The sequence below is a fragment of the Anastrepha ludens genome, chromosome 4 (genome assembly GCF_028408465.1).
Source record: "Anastrepha ludens isolate Willacy chromosome 4, idAnaLude1.1, whole genome shotgun sequence".
NCBI classification, from domain to species: Eukaryota; Metazoa; Arthropoda; class Insecta; order Diptera; family Tephritidae; genus Anastrepha; species Anastrepha ludens.
In genome coordinates, this window is record NC_071500.1 from 53,568,709 (window position 1) to 53,584,913 (window position 16,205).

Sequence of the window (16,205 nt, forward strand, 5' to 3'; positions counted from 1 at the left end):
GACAATACAATGTTTCGGGGAAAAAATGTCAATGTCAGTTTGGTCTGTCGAGGATAGAAAAAGGAATGGCAGGCCAAAAACTGAACGTTTTGTTGAGAATATTTCTGCTGTAACGCAAAGTATTGCTCATCAATGAGGTATTCATGGATCGGCTGTTTAGTGGATTCTGCCTTTAGACGTGCTCATTTTTTTATTATTTCCATTATAGAATACAATCTGTTAATATTAACAATAAGTAATTGGTGTTGGGGTTTGGAATTAAAATGTCCCTTCCCTTTGGAAGAGAACATTATTGTCCTTGATGGTGTTTAGTTATAATTTTACTAACACAACGTAGTTTTCTATAATTTTATCTATATTACAGTACGAGCAAGATCTGTGGATGTTTTGCGCTTTAGTCTTCTTGGTTGAAGTTCCATTTCCGATATTAGTCTCATTTCATAGTTTTTGTGCTCTAATAATCGTCAGATATGCTTACTGCTGCTTTGTTTTACTGTTACAGTGACAGTGTCTATGCCGAGGTCGCGGTGAATATCGTAGATTCTTATGTACCAATTTGCATTTGTGATTGTCCTTAGCATCTTAGATTGGCTTCTCTGTATGATTTGTAGGTTTGATTTACTGGTATTCCCCCAAGTTTCTAGTTCGTAGGTCCATGTCGGTCTGATTATGGATTTGTATATCATTTGTTTATTAAATAAACTTAGGGTTGATTGTTTTCGTTGCAGCCAGTAGAGTTGTCGGAATTTGTTTTTCATCAATCGTGATGCCTAAATATTTTGCACTTGAGTGTATTTTTATATCTTCTCCGTTAATTTGGATTGGATGCCTTGCAGATTTCCGCTTCGCGTATATTACATGTTGCGTTTTGCCGTTATTGACCTCAATGCCCCCTTTTTCAAACCATTGCGCTGTAGTTGATAGCGTAGGTAGGTAGGTGAGATGGTTGAAGTGCCAGTCGGGCACTGCTGCTTCTTCATAGTTGTTAGCTGACATTAAGGCTGTTTCGTCTTCAATTGTAGCTATCATTGATCCTCGAGTAGTTGGCATTGGTATACCTGCTGGTTATACTAAGTACAGTTTGGGGCCCAGTACGCTTCCTTGACGTACTCCAGCTGTCGCCGTCAAGATTTCAGAGCACTCATCATCGAGTTTTATGAAGAAGTGTCTATCAGTTACGTAGCTTTTAAGGATTTTAAATATGTTAAGTGGTAAAATCTTTTTTTAGCTCATATAGAAGTCCTTTGTGCCATACTCTGTCAAGGGATTTCGCGATGTCCAAATACACGGCAATCCAATATTTCTTCTTATCGAAGTCGTCTGTAGTTTTGCAATAGATTCACAGAGTAGTAATGTGAATCTATTGAACAGTTGAATGTTGTTTTGGAAACCGAACTGGCGTGGGATAGCGTCTTTTTGTTTTAGAATCGGGCCAATTCTGTCAAGCAGTATTTTTTCAAACAATTTGGATATGATGGGCAGCAAGCTAATTGTTGTGTGCGAGCTAGCATCAGTGGTGTTCTTGTTTGGCTTGGGGATCGCTATAACTGGTGCAACTTTCTATGCTTTTGGAAAGTATTGTAGCCTAATTATTCCGTTGAAGAAGTCTCGTATGTAGTTTATTGTAGAATCGGGTAGCTCCTTTAGTATTTTTCTGTTAGTTGGTCATATCCTCTTTAAGTTTTTTTATATAATATTTTATTTTTTCTTTTGTCGTGTTTTGTATTGCATAGTCTGCGAAACGAAGAAACCGATTTAAAAGCCTTCAATTTACTGCGCCTCTTTAAGTAGAATTATAGATTACTTACTCTTCTAATAAGAGACTTTTTATAGATATAGCTATGCATTTTTACACAACTTAATAAAAGAGCTGGCACCAACCGGTTCATACTCAACGAAGAGATTAAAGATATTATTAGATTTAAAAATCTAAGCGGAACTCAAAATAAAAAATTCTAGAAATAATTGACTGAAAACGTCTTGCTTTTCTTTTTGCTTTAACTTCAACCGTATCGACCATGGCTACAAAATCAGCAGAATGAGTTAGTCTTTTACTCAAGGACACAGGAACGTAGAGGGAAATGAAATTGCTGATGAGCTTGCCAGGAAGGGGACTAAATTGGCCTCTGAGACCTCTGTTCATCGGCATCCATCTGACAGTTCTTAAAGGGCAACTGCACAAATTATTACTCAGGAAAGCGCAGAAAAGATGGAGCTCAATTTCTTCATGTGCTATTTCGAAAACCCTTTGGCCCTAGTACAATATACGGTGGACTCAGAAAGTCCTTTGGACAACTCGCCATTCAATTTCCCAACTCGCAGATGTGTTTACCGGTCACTGGCCGATCGGTGCAAACGCGTAAAAGCTAGGGTTACCATTTAACCCCCATTGCAGAAGCTGTGGGGATCTTTCAGAAAAGGAGACTGTCTCTGTAAATGTCCTGTCCAACCTTCTTCTTCTTCTTAATTGGCGCTATAACCGCTTACGCGATTTTGGCCGAGTTTAACAAAGCGCGCCAGTCGTTTCTTTCTCGTGCTAACCGGCGCCAGTTGGACACACCAAGTGAAGCCAAGTTCTTCTCCACCTGATCTTTCCAGCGCAGTGGAGGCCTTCCTCTTGCTCTGCTACCACTAGCTGGTACTGCACCGAATACTTTCAAAGCTGGAGCGTTTGTATCCATTCGGACGACATGACCCAGCCAACGTAGCCGCTGGATCTTTATTCGCTGCGCTATGTCTATGTCGTCGTAAAGCTCATACAGCTCATCGTTTCATCGTCTGCGATATTCGCCGTTACCAACGTGCAAAGGTCCAAAAATCTTATGCAGAATCTTTCTCTCAAACACTCCAAGCGTCGCTTCATCGGATGTTGTCATCGTCCAAGCTTCTGCGCCATACGTTAGGACGGGCATGATGAGAGCCTTGTAGAGTATTAGTTTTGTTTGTCGAGAGAGGACTTTACTGTTCAATTGCCTACTTAGTCCAAAGTAGCACTTGTTGGCAAAAGAGATTCTACGTTGGCTTTCAAGGCTGACATTGTTATCGGTGTTAATGCTGGTTCCTAAATAAACGAAGTCTTTTACAACCTCGAAATTATAACTGTCAACAGTGACGTGGGTGTCGATACGCGAGTGCGCCGACTGTTTGTTTGAAGACAGGAGGTACTTCGTTTTGTCCTCGTTCACCACCAGACCCATTCGCTTTGCCTCTTTATCCAGTTTGGAGAAGGCAGAACTAAGAGCGCGGTTGTTAAGGCCGATGATATCGATATCATCGGCCTACGCCAACAATTGTATGCTCTTATAAAATATTGTTCCTGAACGATGAAGTTCTGCGGCTCGTACGATGCTCTCCAACATCAGGTTAAAGAAGTCACACGACAGCGCCAACCTAAATCCCATTAATCTTCTCCATTATATCAACAGCTCTGACTGGCTGTAGATATCTGCCTGTTGGAGGTCTCATAGTGGTATCAAAATGACGCCTTAGTGCTACTTGAGGAGTGCCAGACTGGCACTTCAACCATTTCACTTATCTACCTACCGAGTCTTTTGCTGAAATATAATGTTTCATATGGGCCAATTGCTCAAAACTATCGGAAATTGGCACCCTTAGGGCATTCTGGTACAAAATTCAGTAAATTCTTTTGCATTTTGAGTTAATAAAGAATTTGATGTCCTAATGACTTCAACAGCAACTGTCGTGAAATAGCGCATTTTCCTGCAGGGACGCTAACATAATTTATAAGTACGCACATGTGTTGGTATGTTTTCGTAATGTGCTCGCGTATTTTATCGTTGATGACTATTGTCAGTGCGCTTTAATTGCTTAATTACAAGCATTGCTTAATAATTGCATGAATGAAAAATGAATTTAATTAGTCCTATTTATATTTAAGTATGCATGTAAATATTTTTAAACGCTCAACGCATTTATTTAAGAAAACAATGGAATAATTTTATAGAAACAAATAACCAATTTGCGCGTGCATTTATCTCTTAATTTGCATTATCGTGCTACTGCTTTGTTGTTGTATGATTGTAGAAATGCGGGTTATAGTGCGGCTTATAGTCACGCACAAGCGCATTCGGCTATGGCAACCACCATAATTTAATTTAAATTAAATTAAATTCCATGGTCTAGTAAACTTTAAGGAATTTAATTCCAATGGAACTTAATTTTAATCGCTATATTTCGTATATATTTCAGCATGCAATTAATATTGATTTAAACCAGTGCTGCCCAAAGCTGACACATTCTCATGGGAAGAAAGAATGAGGACAACAACTCGTTCACACGTATGATGCAAGTAGTGTTGTTAATGAATCTGAGCAGGAAATTATAAGAAAAAAGCGATTTTCTTCTTATGTAAATAATGTGAAAGGTTGAGGATAAAATTAAATATTCGAAAAAATTATGAATGAAAAAAAGTTTTTTGTTGTATGTAAAAATTAGTACAATAATACAAAACAAATTGTACACCGTAATGGGGTTGTGCATTGCCGTCACATAATGAATGCTCGAATTTTTAAATATGAAGAAAATGAGAAGTATAGGGTCCGCCATATAACTTTACGGAATTAAAAATGCTATAAAAAAGAAACTACTCAATATTTTTCCAAACTGTTTTTTTTATTTCGAAGTACAATCCTTCCGGTTAATGACGGAACACAACTTCATTCATATGGCTGTCTCGGCTAGCCATGCACCATCCCATCCGATCAGTCCAATTTTTCAACACATTTTCGATTGTATGCGGCTGTATTTCAGCTATGACATCGCGTATGTTGGTTCAGTGCATCAATTGTTGCTGGTTTGTTGCAATAACACTGGTCTTCGACGGCACCCCAAAGATAATAATCCAACGGCGTCAAATCGCAGCTCCGAGGCAGCCAAACGCAAAGTAACGCACATACGCTTCATTCGTTGCTTTTCTTCTTTCCATTGCCGTACGTAATTTTCGTACACATTCTGCAACATTACCATAATTTTCAAAGTAATGTCGCAATATTTCCCAGCGTTTTTTGAGCGTATACACAACCATTTTCGTTCAGCGGATGAATAAAACTAATTTTCTGTCAAATCAGATGACAGCTAAGTGTTACCATTCTTCAAATAATACCTAGTTCAAATCCGTAACGATAGATGGCGGGCCCTGTATCACCAGCTAGCAAAACAAATTGTAAAAATCAAAAAATTTCAAACCAAAATTCAGTAAGCTAAATTACATACTAATAAGTTTTCTGAAAAAAAATGAATAAATAAACTAAAAAAATTAATAAGTTGTCAAAACTTTGCTATGTGTCGAGCTGCTAGTGTGAACACGGATGTGTGCATATGCCTTTAGAAATTATTTATTAAGAAACAAGCATTTTCTGATATCCAGATAACAATGATTTGTATGCATAGAAAGTGAAATTTTTATTCAAAAAATTAAGTGAGAGCTAAAATTGTTTGTTTTCACATATTAGAAAAATAAATCGGCTGCTTGATTTATATAGAAATTACTTTACTACTAAACTATAACATTTAAAATATTTTGAACGTATGAAACAATACAACCCACTAGATGTGATTAGGTTATGGTGGTTGCTACTTTCGCTTAGAGTGTAAGGGCACCTGGGATTCTGGCAGAAGCACGACAGCGGCGAAGAAATTGTTCAACACTATACAGCTGCGACAAAGGCCATTAGAAGGAAACGCCAAACGCATCCCATGAGATCCCATAACGCAATGCCCGGTCATGAGACCAACTACTATCCAAATGGAGCTCTTGAAAGATGAGGGTTAGATTTCTTAAGTATCTCACAACTGGGCCTCGTGATACACCTATTGTTGACATGGCCACCTATGTATAGGGGTTTTCAGTAAGAGCGCTTCAACTTTTGAGCTTTTTTGAATAAAACACAAACGGTTTGACTTTTTTAACAAATTTTTTTTTATTATCGAGTTTGAACATATACATTTAAGTATGAAATTCGATTTCTTTTGCATGACCACCGCGTGCACGTTTTACGAAGTCCAATCGTTGAACCCAATTTTCGACCACTCTTTTGCATAAATCGGCCGAAATTCCAGCAATTTCGCGTTCAATATTGGCTCTGAGCTCACAAATCGTCGCCGGCTTGTTACTGTAGACCAATGACTTCACATAACCCCAAAACGGGACGGCTTGTTAAATGGACCGTAAAATGGCCGTAATGCTCTTAAAGTAGCAGCAACAGAACGATTGTTTTCATAAAAAATTTGCACGATTTCCAATCGTTGCTCAAGTGTGGAGCGTTCCATGATGAAATGTATACTAATGAAGTTTACAAATGACAAGCGAAAAATAAAAAATATTGCGTCGTTCGCCCTCCCTATCGGAAAAAAGTTGAAGCGCACCTATTGAATAACCCATTATAATAGGTAAAGACAAACAAACGAACATTAGCACATTACATAGCATAAGCATATCTCCGTTTTTGGAAGTGTTGGCCAAGTTTCTTCCCGAATTTATGTTATCACCTCAGAGATTTCTAATTGGCAGCGGTCGATGGTAGAGAAAAGTGTTGACATTTTATATTCGCAGTGGGCATTGAATCTCTATGTCGCGAAAAAACACGGCAGTCCATGCTTAAATTTTAGATTTGCTTAAAAAATTTGAAACTACAAAGTTTTTCAATCAATTTTCTCATCTACACACATTATACATTTCAACCAACAGACAACCCTGAATAGCGGATAAGAAAGGAGATTTACTTTGCATCGTAATTGCCTTTACTCGAAATAGTAATCACCAGTCAATTGGGCTAAAGTCGATACAGCGTAATCCGTCCCCTTTTTATGGTATTCCTGCGTTGTTGAAAGTCATAAAATTTGTCTCACAGATTTTTACTCATTCATTCAGTACCAACACATATACATACACTCGCAGTAGCACGATTCGAATTTCTAGTAATAAATGCTCCTACAATCTAACAAAAGCATGGATTTTCAAGCTAAGGAAAGCATGAGTATTCGCAGTAGGAGTGAAACAAACCAATTAGAATATCTATGCGAACATACATACAGCGTTGCTTATAGATGTAGTAGCATTTTATTTACAATTCGCTCCCACGCCAACGATTACCGAAAGCAATAACTGTTCGATTCAATTGAAAGGTTCTGCAAATTCACAATTGAAGTCAGCTGCATATGTACATAGAAGTGTAAACACAGGAACGAATAGTAGCACACCTTCATAAATATTTGTCTGTAGCTACATACCAAAAATTGTTGCTAACTGCCTTTGAGAGTATGGTAAATAGTAGGTATATGGTGCATTAGAGATGCCAAAATTCAGGATCCCGGTGTTTTTCATTTCCCGGAAACACCATGATCGCAAACAATTTGAAATGTCGTATAGAAAGAAATAAAACGTCTTTAATTTTTTTATATAACTTTGGAGTAGAATAAATATTTTGAGATATTCTGTTTTTGTAAATTTTTCTTACTTTTGATTTATGTGTTTCATATTAATTATTACTTTAAAAAGTTTGTTATATTTGAATTCTTATTTGTGATGGATATATTCTTGAATATTATAATTTCTTAAATACGTTTTAAAAAATTCATTACTTTAAGATTTTCCAGTATTAATAAAAATTTAATTTTTAATGTTTTTTTTTTCTTGTTTGGCGCGATGACCGCTTGCGCGATTTTGGCCAAGTTTAACTAAACGCGTCAGTCATTTCTTTATCGTGCTAACTGGCACTAGTTGAACAAACCAAGTGCAGCCAAGTCCTTCTCCATATGATCTTCCAACGCAGAGGAAGCCCTCAGAGAGTTTGTATCCATTTGGACGACATGACCTAGCCGATGAAGCCGTTGGATCTTTATTTTCTGCGCTATGTCTATGTTTCCATAAACCTCATACATACATCCAAAAATTGTCCGCAGAATCATTCTCTCAAACATCTTCACAGGGTGAGGCGTCCCCGTTCAAGCTTCTGCGCCATACGTTAGGACGGGCATGATGAGAGTTTTGTTGTGTATTATTCTTGTTTGTTGGGAGCGGACTTTACTGCTCAATTGCCTACTTAGTCCAAAGTAGCACTTGTTGGCAAGAGATATTTTCCGTTATTCAATTAAGCTTAAATTGTAAAAAACTTTATTTCATGGTAGGTGCAATTGTCAATTATTGAATTTTTAACCTTATTGAGAAAGTTATCGCTCATTCAGTCCAGAAGTGCCAGAAGTATCCTTACCGGACATTGTCCGTTAGGTGTTCATGCGCTGAGGTTTGGGATTACTTTAAACTCTTTTAGCGGAAACTATCTGGAGAACGAGGTGAAAGTAGCTCAGCATCTTGTCCTCAGCTGCTCTGGTCTCATGGTGCAAAGATTCAGACATCTTGTCTCTGAATTTTTCGCTACACCTGCAGATATTGGTGGTTTAAATATCAAATATCTGGTAAAATTCATCAGGTTGAAGCGGATAATACGAACGTAAATAGCCACTGTTTATCATCATGCTCCCATCCAAAGGCCCTTCTTCCTTCCTTTCCATCTGTCGGGTTCTTTTCCTTCTCCCCCTTCCTTATATGGTATCACAACGAACGAATTTTGAATATTTGTCCAAACGGGCCTCTCGCAAGAGCAGCCGTTTATGCCCTACTTATGAAGGCATAGTAAACTGTGAAACCGTTTTTTTTTTTGACATTTTGCTTTTTTGAATTCTGGCATTTTTGAAGTAAATCAGCGTTACATCCCGACGAATTCCGGGACTCAAATTTAAACCTATCACGAAATCTCGGGGTCAAATTTTTTGCTAAGAGTGGCATCTCTAGTATATACATTTAGTTACAAGACATACATACAATTACACAAATATGTATTGTATGGTAAGCAAAAAGACTTCCCAAAAATCAATAAAGCCCACTGAAAGTGATTACAGTCACCCAAAAGAAACATATATGTGGGAAATGTACGTTACAGGAAAAAATAAATCGTCAGTGGGGATAGAGAAAATTGGGTGAATGTTGAGACATCTAAAGAAGAAAGGAAATTGGTAGAAAACCTGTAATTTACATTGTGTGTTCACTGTGGAAGAGTTAAAAGCTTGTATAAGTGGTAAGCGCCTAAAAGGCCACTACACTAACAGAGTATCCTGGTTTCTAGGTACACATACTATGTATATACATACACATGCGGCAGAAATATGCATTAAAGTTTGAACTAAAAACAAAAACAACGGGAGAATTTGCAGAATTGTGGTTCATTATTTTTTGTTTCTTATGTTATTGACTTCAAAACTACATATTTTTTTAGTGTTCAAAATAAGGGAAAATTACAAGGGAAAATTACACTGTGAAATCAATCCGGACTAGAAACATTGCCAAACTGAAACTGTCGAAAACCCAAATTACTTTTCGTCTTATTAGTGGCGAAACAGACTTGAATGGGTCATGAAAAATGCATAAGCAAATGAAAGAGTTAGTTTTTTTATTTAAGAGCGCTGCTCCTACTGACGAACAGCTGCTGCAGAACTTGCTGGAATCTCCAAGCCGAATACGTTGGAATGGTACCGTTGGAATTAGCCTCTTTGCATTACTCCAAGCACGCATACTCTATTAGGTGTTCCGATGAGCTTTTTCTCTAACCTATAGTATGCGTTTTAAAGCTGTACTATAATGGAGGACTTTCTTCAAAGCAGGACTTTCTTCACTCGAAAGTCTGCGACTATGATTCGATTACGTGCAAATGGCAGGGAAGAGTAGGGATGAGTTAGCCCAACACTTTCACAAGACAAGACACTGTTTCTCTGTTTATTAGCTATTGTAGTCTTAAGATTCGTAAGCTGAAAAAGTGGGTATTGCGGTAAAACAAAGTACCTGCTTTCAACATAGTACAAAAGACTCCTCGCGTCTTGGACAACACGCCACTGTTCGCAACCGCGAATTTGAAGTGAGGAAGGACTTCGTTTATCTAGGAACCAGTGTTAACAGCGAGTACGACGTCAGCCTAAAGATTAAAGGAAGAATAACTCTAACCAACAGGTGGACAACGAGGAAAAGGAAGACCTAATCAACATTGGGGAGATCAAAGGAGACATAACCTGGCACCACTTGGTATCACCAACTACGCCAGCATGCCACGAACCCAGCTAGATGGTTGTAGCGCCGTCTAAGTAAGTCGTAAAATTCTTAATATATATTTAGTTTAATGCCACCTTTTCTGGAAACATAAGGCGGTTGTACCTTGCCAACTCGTCAGCTTTGAAATTTCGTTGAATGGCTAATGCAACAATGTCGAAGTTACCTCATTTAAAGATCAACATACGGCATTCGCAAAATGTCTATTTATGAGTCTAACCCTTTTAGGGTTGCTTAACTGTCGGAGAAAATACACTCGTATGCCTGGTTTTTCAACGCAGGTCCTTATTCAAGTTGTTGTATGATCTCCTATATGATCAGCACTTCCGTTTGATATACACTAAAGGGACCATGAAACCCAAACGATGCTTCTATAGGTACAGTAAACTCCTTGTATGCAACGGACTTTGAGTCATCCTTATATATGTTTATAGCGTTATGCACAAGATGTGGTCTCTTGGACCTTTCTGGATGAAAAAATTATCGTATACTAGTTGCACCAGTATAAGCGTCATAAAAGAATAGTCAAGTAGTCATTAGAAACACGCATTTTTCTCATTTGATGCTTAACATACAAAGTATGAATAAAGCCCAAGCCTCACTGAAACGTATTCACACACAAATCAATCAATTATAGTATTCGAGCAAAGCTGCAATATTTAAATCCAAATAGCGAGCAACATTTTCACAGCACAATGACTGTCCGAACATATAATATTGGAATGCAAAGTAAAAAGTCATTTTGCTGATATCTATGCTTTGTGGTCTTTTTTCGCCAAAGTAAGTGAAAACAAAAAAAATTATATCCACATGGACAAAACGACTCTTTTTTAAATCCGCTTTACACAAGAATTCTTATTGCCAGCCATATAGTAGATATGTACATACATAAATATGTATAATACATATATTGGCAACAGAGACTTGACCTGCATTCGGCATGTCAGTTAGCATTGTTTGAAGGGTATGGAAATAAAGAAAAAAATGCATACTGCCAAAGGGCTTGAGAGGAAATGCTGCCAAATCAAACTTACAAAGCTGCTTTGCAGACAGCTGGGCCCAGCTTAAGCAATCTCACTACTGCAAATAAAGAAGAAAAATCGCCATTAAAGAGGAAAACAACCGGCTGGCATGACACAGACTTTAATAAACTTCAATACGCTCGTAAAAGTCGCACGGACCACAAACACATGGTAGACGGGGAGCATGTCATGTGCGTACATATATATAAGTAAATATGTTTGCTAAATTGCATGTTTTCAAATATGCGCCTACATATACATACATATGTACATATATGTGTGCAGATAGGCAGTTGGAAGTAGTTGGCAAGCAAATATATGACCTTTGTGAGATATTGGATATATGAAATAAAATGGCGACTGAACCCGGAGAATATGAATAGGCAATAGAAAAACTGATATATATTTACATTTACTTTATTTACATTTATACACAGATAAGTCAAAGCTTTATTATTATTGTTATTGCTCGATTACTAAATATATTTTAAATTACAAATTAATACATTCTCGCCAGCTACTGTCACTATCTGCTTAATTATATTATATATTTATTTGATTTATGCAGAGAGCTTAAAAATTCCTTTTATGCTATTATAGGGAATATTTTATAGGTTTTTTTATTATAATCGTTGAGAACGAAAGGTTGAAAAAGCTAAGTGGGCTAAGCAACATCATATAAACCTGATGCCATAGGCGATGAAGACATAATATAATTGCTTTGCGTTGCGTTGACCAGTTATTTAATGTTCGCACAACCGGAAACCTAGCTTTCTGGTTTACCATTTAATCTCTATTGAAGAAGCTGTGGGAACCTTTCAAAGAAAGATACTGTTGAACCCTTTCTGTGTAAATGTTCGGACTTGGTAGCTAGACGATTAAAGTTACTGCGGGCTCCTTTCTTCTTCAACAGCCTGGGCAGTGCTTCAACCCAAATCACATCAACCTTCTCCATTGCATAAATAGCTCTGGTTGGCTGTAGTTATCGGTTTTTAGTTAGTTATCGAAATGGCGCTTTAGTGTTTCTTGGGGAGTAACAGACAATTACTTCAACCATTTCACCTACCTACCTACCTACAACTCTAAATGGAGCAATGAAAAGAGAAGCCTGACCAGTGACTTCGAAGTCAAATCCTCAGCTTTGGTGTTATGTGGTTAATGAGGCTAGAAGTTTCTATGATATGTTAAAATTAAATAAAAAAGTGGGTTAGTCTGAAAACAGCATTGACAGAACAACGCCCAAAATATGCGTCTAAACATGAGGGAGTAATTTTCCGCCATAACAATGCTCCCGCTACATCAGGCAAAAAAACATTTTCAAAGCAGGTCTCAGGTCTGAAGTCTCATTGCAATCGCCGCATTAGACAGCCCTCGCTTCTTCTAATTTCCAACTATTTTATCCAATGCATAGTGTGCTTTCAGCAATGCGGTTCACTTCAACTGCATGCATCAAACAGTTTATGGACTCTTTTTTGGTATAAAAATAGGAAGAACGTTTGCAAAAGTCAGCTGCAAGCTCTTATATGTGGTAGATGATAAACTGAGCTGACTTCTACAATACAAGGGTTTCAGTTAACAACTCACCTACTTTCACAATTCTTAGTATTTAGGTATATATAATGTACGGTAGGTCGTACCGGAAAAAGTTCAGCGCACACACTTCAGTCAACTTATAAAGTATTTTAGCAGGAAAATTTCGGAAAAACCTTTTTTTTGCCGAACGTACTGGAATGAGGCATTTGCGATCCAAGGTATTTGGAAGGAACAAAAAACATATCCCTCCATTAAAAAAACATCAATATAAAGGGTCTTTCAAAAGACGCGACTAGATGTTTTTTCTTTAAATAAAACATGTTAAAATTTAGATTATTTTAGGTTTTACTACTTTTACTCAAACTACGGCTCTTAACAATGGCATCATTAAAATGTCCACCATAGGCAGGGTAAGACATCGATGTTGGAGGTTGTACAGAAGCACTTGGTGCCACAACAGCAATATTCTTCACTGACCGTCCAGTTTTTGGTCTCCCAGTCCTTCTTCTCGACAGAACCAGTTTCTTGAAATTTGTTCACCAACCTTTGAATTGCCGACTCGTTCGGATGATTATTTCCACCAAAAAAATCACGAATTTGCGATATATTGTTCTCAGAGAGCGATCATTTTCATAATAAGATTCAATCTATTTAGCGCGTGGTTTCGTAGTGTAAAATTGCACATCTGTCTACTTTTTTTTGTTATTAACACATCTTAAAGTATAAACAGAATAACGTTTAGAAATTACAATTAGTACAACTAAATAAAGATACTAACGAGCGGCTTTTATGGAACATATATTTAAAAAAGGAGAAACCAAGATGCCTCAATATGAATGTATAAATATATAAGGTACAGTTGCTACTGGGTGCCTATCTGGTCTAAAACTGTTTTACGCTTGAACCGCCGACGATGAGTATGTGGTTGGAGCAAAGCCAATGCTTCAGCGTTAACATAAGTACTTGCACGTTCTCTGTACGCCATGGCATACTTTTTCGCCACGCCAATGACGAGCAGCATACCAAGATCACAATGGAGGTCGAGATTTCTCACATAGTATGGAGCATTGACGATGTTGCGCAACACTTTTTTTTTAGACTCATGCAAGATTCGCTTGAGCATCCCCTTACCTGAATGCCAAACGTCCAGACCGATTTAAGAATTTGATTATATAGCAGTAGTTTGTGCTTATATTTGACATGACGTAACGGCAGCGATGAATTTTGGAAGACCCTTTTATTATACTTGAAGATCTGAAAATAAATGTTCTAAATAGTAATACTGCAATATTCGAAATATTTCCTTAGAAAAAGTGTATTGGTTTTCAACGAGCTCTTATTCATTAACATAAGGGTGGTATGTTGGAGTGGTAGAAATTAAGATCTGGTGGGTAATTACGAGAACGTGGTTATTAAGGGCAACAAATCGTGAAACAAAATAAGTTGAACTTCCATATAACATATAGTACTTACATACGTCCGAATGTAAGTGCAGAAGGTGTGATGAAAAATATAAAAAATATTATGCCGATAGTCTTAGCTCCATAGGCATTAATTCTAAAAATATGTAAAAATCAACTGTCGACCGAATTTGTATTTTCTTTTTCGAAATTGCTTTGCAAAAATACTTAGGCTCAAGGATGTACAGCGGACTTAATTATAATTTTTTTTTTGTAAGGTAGTACAGTCTGATGTGCTTAATATAATTGCACGAGTTTATCTAAGCATCTCGATTTCTAACAAGATAGCATACAACCGTCACATAATACCCTTGTGCACAAGTGCACGCTGGTATAAAAATACTCACAAAGCTGCCTTCTACCACTTCTTGTTACAACAATAACAACAATAAGAAGTGCCATCAAAGAACTATAGACGAAAGTGGCAGCATAAGCGAACCGAATAACCGGCATGACAGAAGCTGTAATAAACTGCAATTCGGCCATAAAACTCACAAGGAATACAGAAGAATATTTAGCATATATGTCTGTATGTATGTATACATGTACGCAAGTGCAGTTACAGATGTATGTGCAGTTTGACAGAGTTGAAGGTTAGCATGCAGATGCAGTATAAAGAGAACTTTGGACACTTGAAACGATACAGTGAACTGAAAGGACACTTGGCAGAGTGTCCGAAAGCCCAGAAAGAAACATTTACATATGTATATGTACACAGATATAAGTACTAAAATGTATTTGTACGCCATCGAATAAATGTTGAATTACAATTTCGGTTTATTTCTTTCTTACATCTGCAGCATAGTTGTTGTTATTTTTGTTTGATTATAGTGCAATTTTTTATCAAAAAACAGGAATTTTGCTTTTATGCCTTGCTCTTGGAATACACACAAATACAAATTTAAAAATAAATTTCAGCCGTTTGACGTAGCATCATTTTATGTATTTAAAATTTTTTTTTTTCCACTCGCTCAAAGATAAGTGACCAGGGGTGGTGAGTAAAGAATTACGCCTAACCAAAAGGAATGCAAGCAATAGTGAATATATGTAAATATATAAGTATGCTTCCATGTGTATACACAGCCCGTTATACATATGTTGTTTTTGACAGCATTACTTTAAGCCCCATTTGCAGCTAAAATATTCATACTCAGTTATGCAAGTTGGGGATTTGGAGGTACATTTGAAGGTTTACACTAGGCACATTAACTGTAAGCTTATCACATATTATTTTGTACGAAATTTAACAATGCCCACTCACTTGCTTTGATTTGTTGATCACTTTTTATAAAAAATGAATAAGTTTCCTGTTATTATCTGTGAGTTTGAGGCTTCGAAATATATAAATTTAATATTTTGAGGAACAGGAAAATTAGAAAAGGTCTGTTATAGCTAAATTAAAACATAAAACTTATGTATCGAATGAATGTAAGCAAATAAAAACTCCAGAGGGTCACTTAAGTTTATTTAGATTTTGTTGTCTTACGTACCTACGACAAATAGAGCCGCGGTTTTGCTGACAAGCATTCACAAAGCTGCAACTATTTCGGAGCTAAAAAAAATGGAAATAATTAACTACGAACAGCCCGCAAAAAAAATATAGCACCTCCAAATTTTGTCAAGTTGTAACAATTTATTTATTAATTTTCCCATTTCATTTATTTTTTTCTGAAAACACAGTTCATTATATAACAAAGGCTACATTATTCCGATTGCAAATTTTGTATAAATTTATAAAAATTCGACAAAGTTCCACAAAATTTTAAACCTTTTATTTAGGATTTCTCAAAAAAAAAACGTTGAGTAATTAGTAAATTTTAGTAAAAAGTGGCACAAAATTAACCATTACATTTTTTTTTGCTAAGTAAACAAAAAGCTTTTGAGGGATGCAAATCTTTATTTCGACCTTTGCGTGCTCCATTGCTTGTCTGTTTGTTCTATATACTGCAGCTGTCTAGTTCACAAGAGACAAATATGATTGACGTACGACGCCATTTACAAAAATTATCAATCTTCCGATAGGATGATTACTTTTGAGCCACTTTATATGTATAATAAATGCATACTTGAAGTGAC